This window comes from Protopterus annectens, chromosome 10.part0 (genome assembly GCF_019279795.1).
Source record: "Protopterus annectens isolate FY-2018-M chromosome 10.part0, PAN1.0, whole genome shotgun sequence".
Lineage (NCBI taxonomy): Eukaryota > Metazoa > Chordata > Ceratodontiformes > Protopteridae > Protopterus > Protopterus annectens.
In genome coordinates this window covers 844313680-844320653 of record NC_056744.1, presented here as the reverse complement: position 1 = coordinate 844320653, position 6974 = coordinate 844313680, and positions in this window count along the sequence as shown.

Sequence of the window (6974 nt, the reverse complement as noted above, 5' to 3'; positions counted from 1 at the left end):
TTGCTCAAAAAGTCAGAGTTTAAAGCAGAAAAAAATGAAATCATGCAGTTGTCAAGCTGAGTAAATCAGAGCACATAGTGCAATAGAAACACTCATTGTCAAAAAACAGCAGAAAAGTTGTGGATCCTTTCAGTATAGTTGTCAAAATTTATGTTGCACTAATAATGGCGGATTCTAGGCTTGAGGAATACATGGCTGCAAATGATTAGAAAATGCAAGAAGTAGAAAGCATTTTGACAGCACTGGTATGCCATCTAGTAGCTGAATAGAACGATGCAGATGGTAGAAGGAACATATCAATCTCAGAAACTGGATTTGAAAATGTAGAAGAGGAATTAGTCAAGCAAGAGAGAGAAAAAGTAGATTATAAACATCCATTTTACTGGAATTTAAAACTGGAATGAAAGAGGTGAGTGTGAAAACTATATGAAAATGAATGCTTCTTGAATGGTGAGTTGTGCAGGATGCAGGATTGAAAACTAAACTGAAAGAGTATATAAGGTCTTTTCTCCTGGTAGTCAAGGAATGAACAAGCAGTAAGGATGTTCATTGTGTACTTTGAGACTTATAACTTGGAAAGATCTAGTCCTTTCTTATCTTTGCCTTGGGAGAATGAGCATCTGTACACTGATTGCACCCTCTGTTCTATAATTCCTGAAGGAGAGTGGATATCACATGGAAGTGCTTGTTGCACATGGAACATTGACTTTGTGGGTCACTTATGGAAGCATATAATATCACTTTCAGTAGCCCACTGCATGCCTTCCCTTGGATGTCTTTGAGCATGTGCAAGTAGAAAAAATAAGTCTACAAGGCAAATCTCCTGTGATTGTTGCCTTGATGATGGCCACAAAGAAGCTGCCCCACAAAGTGCAACAAATGAGTGAGAGTGGCAGAGCAGTGTGTTGGAGTTTGGCAACCATGGAGGCAAAAAAATGTCTGAAAGAAATATAGCAAAGATCCCCAGCAAAAGTACTGCAAAATGTTAGGGTGCCAGTAAATAGCCCAAAGAGGAAAAGGTGGGGTACTAATATAAGGAGCAGGTCAAACAGAAACAGGGGAAGAATAGGAGCATAGAAGCAACTGTTGACGCTTTTGACACATTTTAAAAGGGTTGTAGGAATCTTGAAAGGGGATAGAGAATGTATTAAAAATAACCATAAGATGTATGTGATGTAAGAGGTTAGCTGAATACAGTGAAAAACTTTGTTTAAAAGAGACTAATATCTAGGAAGTATATGGATACCACTGACTGCTTAGGTACAGGATAAGCAAGAAAATACAGTTTTTCTAGTAGAATTTTATAAACTAACAAGAGGATAAATGTTTACAAAACAATGTAATGGACATAATAATGAGAGGCATGGGATACTCATTTGATTTATTGTATGGATCAATACTAACTGTAGTTCCAAAGATGAATGAAAGGAAAAGATGGCATAAAAAATAGAGACCATGACTATTGTCAGTATCAAGGCAAAGACATATACTGTGATTCATGCAGTAAGGGTAGCAAATATTTGGAGAATATTACAAACGGATACCAGTTAAGTTTTGTTAAAAACACAACACCCAAAGATCGTAGGAGGATATTTCTGAATTTTCTAGAGAAGGAATTGGAAACAAAAAGTAAATGCCAGTAGTTTTCTTTGATGTAAAAGTATAAATGGTTTGTTATAAATTAGTGTGACTATATATGAAAGGTAATAGAAGGTCTCAGTGTGGGCCCAAAACTTAGAATAGAGTAGTGATGAGATATGGTGGGCCAAGTGGAAAGGTGGTTGCTAGTTATTACTTTCTGGATGAGTGAACATAAGCAGAACAATAAGATAAAGGCACTGACTATCCTGGTCATAACTGTGATAGAATGCTTGGAATGAAGGGAAAGGAGAAAGGAATGAATGGGAAGATGCATTTTGCTTGTTTTGCTTTCTGCTAAAATTCAAAATTAGTAAAAGATCTTTAAAGAAAAAAATGTAAGATAATAAGCAAACTATTCTGTCCACTGTCTTAAAGAGTAAATCTAAATGAATTAACGTTTTTGTTTTGTAAACTTAAATTAGTTTGATCTTACTTTGATTTTATTACAGAGCCTTTTTAAAGGTATTTTCTTACTATTTTAAAATGTTTAAATTAGGGGGAAAGCAAACTAAGGTTGTTATTTTCTTGTTAAATCCAAGAATAGCTAGAAGTTGCTCTTGAGAAAGTTATCAGGGCAGACTGCTGCATGAGTAAATTTGAATTTTGTCCTCTCACTGTCACTATTGCATTCATACACCTAGATGCATGAGCCATGTGAGTTGTTCCATCCCTGGGCCAGATTTCAAAGGAACAGGGTTGCATACCAAATGGCTGAAGCTATCATGATTCGTATCATAAGACCACTCCCCCACACACACATGAAAAAAAAAATATTTATTTTATTTTATTTTACATTTGTTTATTGGGAAAGTCCAACTGGGCAAAGCCCATTTTTAGTGGAGGCCCATGCAGAAAAGCTTCAAATAAAGAAAATACAGTATAGAGATATGTAACACAGACAGTTTAAATTAAGAAAGTATAAAACAAACTTACAAAATTCAAATAAATGCACATGTGCAATTTGTACAACAGTAAATTAGAACATTTGGGTATAGTACAAAATACAGAAATCAGAGTAACAACAAAATCTTTATAAAAAGATAATCTAAGTTAGCCTTAGAAATAAAAATAATTAACTGTGTATATCAACAGACATTGAGTAGATCAGTAGGAAAAGAAAGATTGAAAGACAGGAGAAGTCAGATAAGTAATGTGATCAGAGTCTGGCATACTTTCTACACGGTACTCAATGCCCAGAACTTCGTATACCAAGCACAGATAATGAGATTCTAAAAATTCACTGGTATTGATGTAAATTATCTATTTTAGTCATGATCTGATATGTGCCAAGATAAAAGCACAAGCTGCAGCATATTTTGTGGATGTGCAGCAAGCACAGCAAACAGTCAAACCGGCTGATGAAACTGTGAAACATCTGTGAGAACTGTGAATTATGCACCATATACTGCTCTAGACAGACACTATGAGGCACACAGTAGGTTCTGAGGCCAGACTGTGGTAGAAAACTATACCGTATAGTTTATGAATATATATAAATATATATATGCTTTACCTAGTTGTTGTTGCTGTTGTTTGTCTTTCGGCTTTTTCCCGGTAAAGGGTCACCACAGCGGAACTCCAGTCCGCTAATGATTGGCAGTAGATTTTTTTACGAAACGCCGAGGTGCCAGCTTGACGCCCAACCTTCAATGAAGGCATGCCCATTTATGCACGTATGTCTTTCAAACGCTACCCAAGCGCGGGGAGGACATGCAGACTCCACACAGGAGGCACCCCCAAGGCAAGCCGAGAATCAAATGGGAGAACCTCTTGCTGTGAGGTAACAACGCTACCGCTGTACCACCGCGGAATATATCTCTACCTAGTGAAAGTAGGTTATTACCTGATGACTGCAAAAATTTTATAGCAAATCATATTCAATACACATTCTATTCATTTCTATTTCATCCCCACAGAGGAGGTAGGCTTTGCAAGGTGGACTATTTTTATGACACGCTGAGGGGGGCTACATGATTTCACTTATAAAGAGTGTGAGGACTGTCTATGGCTTAGACAGGTGGAGACAGATTGCACAGATGAGATGCCAAAATGTATATATAACAAAACCAACTAGAAAATGATGTATGCTACAGGCATGGTCTGTTATGCAATCAACATAACAGATGTACACAGCTATCCATTTTCACAACTTGTGGTGGATCTCCATTTCATTGTAGACAGCTGACAACATCCATTCTGAAGAATGATGGGGACTCACATTAGCAGGCATGCTCACACTGATTCTAGCTATGCCAAATAATAGGGTTTTGTTGAGTATATTTCAGAGTTTCATTTTTGCAAATTACACTGCAATAACATCTTGGCAGGAGGAATGATTCTCATTGCCCAACATGGAAAAAAATAAAAACTATGGAATTAGCTTGAGAATGGTTCTGGGTTATTGTTGAAAATGAAGCCTTATTTCTTGCTAGATCTACATGAACAAGTGTTGATCCCCTTAAAAGTTCTTAAACTAGTAGGAGCTTTAATAATTTTGGAAAAATTTGCCTTTAGTCCGTTATCTTGAAGAAAGTTTATTCAGATTAGAACTTTTGTGTTACAGACCTCATTAGATAAAAAATCAACCCTTAAGAACAGAAGCTAACAAATAAAACATTAATGAGAAAATCACATTGTTAGAAAAAAAATCAAAGGTATCTAATATCATTGCAAAAGATCACTGAAAATACTTACTTTTGTAGGTAAAAACACATTTCAAGACTCTTGTAAGTGATAGGTTTACCTCAAAAGACCACAGAAGAGACAAATAATTCTACCAAACTAGAGGCTGAAATTAGAAAGAACAATGACCAACCAAATGCATACTAATCCACTGAGTCACTAGAAGTCATGCTTTAGCAGACTAAAGTCAGTGAGCAAGAGTATGAGAGATCAGCAGATTTTAAAATAAAGGAGAAACTGGTTGTGCAGGGCTACAAAAATAACTAGTATTTGTTGTCAGACCACTACTTGTAGGCACTGCAGTTCCATCAGCACACAGTGATGGCGAAATAACACAAAGTACAGGTCTGAAATTAAACATGGCATGCTCAGTATCAGAGAACACTATGTTGAAACAATTGTCTTAGACAAGCTGTGAAGATGCCAAAGTATGAACTATTGTCTCCAAGTCATAATAAAACTTCAAGTCCTTAAATGTGGAAACATTTTTGCGATAAAAATAAGGTGATTTAAGAAAAGCTGACACTTGGATCAAGAACACTTCAAGACTACACAGATGGGCTGAGACCTGCTGCCTATTTTCTCCCTAACAGACAGGAGGAGAGAAATCAGGAACCTGGGATTGATTAATATCAGCATGGATCAACATTGTTTCATTCTTTACTGGTTTATTTTTTAACTCTTCTTTGATTAAACCTGTTCAAGACAGAGTCCAAGCAGTTCTCATAAGCATTAAATTCTAAAATGAATGCCTTAAGACAGAACAAGCTGAATATCATCTGCATAGCAGTAGTAATATATCTCCCCTTTCCAAAGTGAGCACCTCTTAAAGGAAGCACCCATACCATGAAAAAAGTAAAGTCATGATTCTACCCTTTATCACTCCATATTGTAGTTGATGGCTTTAAGATGTGTTAATCCTTGAAACAACTTTCTGCAACTGTTTTTCAAGATAAGAGGAAACCTATACAAGAAAATTTCCAGGGAATCCTCTGTAAGTGAGCAATTGATCCAAAAACAATGCTATAATCCATGTTGTCCAATGTTACTGAGACATGAACTAGGTCATTAGTAACTCAAGTAAAAAAAGAAACATATCTGTCTGGAATTTTTAAGTAGTTTACAGTTTAGCATGGCCATTGTTCATTCTGGAGAGAACAATCTTAGAAGGTTTAAGTGAAATTCTTTTGGATATGCAACAGAATATGTATATTTCTTAACATCATAGCAACTATGGGAAAAACATAGCTTCTTAGTGAAGTCCTTTTATTACCTTTTATTACACGTGCATGTCAACACAAAAAGATGCCATTTAGCAAGTTAATACCTGTTAGCCAGGAGTGTAATGCATAACCAGATGGAGTGGCTTACATGTAATGGGCTTCACCTTATTCTGTGAGGAGGAAAGCAACATTTTCTATCCCCATGTTTGAGGTGTTTTTTCAACAAATCCCTACACAGCTTTAACGATAAAGAAATGTAAAAATTGTCAGAAAGTAGATGAGAAAGTAAGGAGAGGTTATTTTCACAATGTCAAAAGACTCAACAAAAAATAAATGATTTAAAATGGTAATTTGCATCCTAAACTGAGAAATATTCATTCTAGCTTAGAAAGCAAAAAGCTTAGTTACTTAGTCAATTATGCAATTAATAAATTATTGTTAAAATTCAAAGTGTGAGACTGAAAACAAATTGTATAGACCTTTTAAATCCAAAACACATTATTGATTTTATTTGGGGCCGGTAACTGATTACACTAGGACCACACCTCTTGCCCTCACTGCTTAAGTTATGCACAGCATTAGTTTTGACTGCTGTGGATGTAGGAAGGCATTTATTTTATGTTCACCATTCTGGGAGATTCTAATCTTCCATGATACATGCTGCATTTATGTTAGGTGTTACTCATGTGTCAGCAGCTATCTCTTTTTCACTGCAGTAATTCGGTAGGTCTCAACAGTTATATTGTTTTCAGCCATGTATGACAAGCTAAATGGAGGTATCTTGATTCTGAGCAAGTTAATTTAAAATCTCATACCAGGAAGGAACATCTTTGCTTATTTTGTTATCCTTTCAATAAATCTGTGTAGTCTGTATGCTGAATGTCTAGGTCCTGAAAAATGTGTATTCTATCCACACCATTGTCCCTGTAAGCTACATTTATCTTAATATAAAACCTTCAGCCACAACAGTATTACAATATGTTTTTTGGGAAATATCCAGAAACATATTCAGTGAAGCAAAATCATGGGGGGGGCAACTCAACAAAGAAGCAACTTCACTTCCATGCTATGATGCTACTAATACCATCTTTCTTCATGGAAATGGTTTACCTAGAGATTGTCCAGTGAGGAATATGGAAGCAGACTTGTGTTGTCTACTTAAGATACATGGCAACTTTTTCAAGGAAAGGGATACTGAACAACTTCTTGAGAAAATATTCTTTCATTTGAATGCCACATTGCAAGATTGATCCAATAGTTCACTATGCTTCTTAGGAATTATATTAAATATTAATTGCTCCAGCATTACATGTAAACTTCATTTATTTATTTGTTTATGTATTTGAATACAATTTATCATTACATGACTTTGAAATAGGTGGAGAATTCTTTTTAATGGCAGCATCTGCTTTCAAATATGCTGTGTAA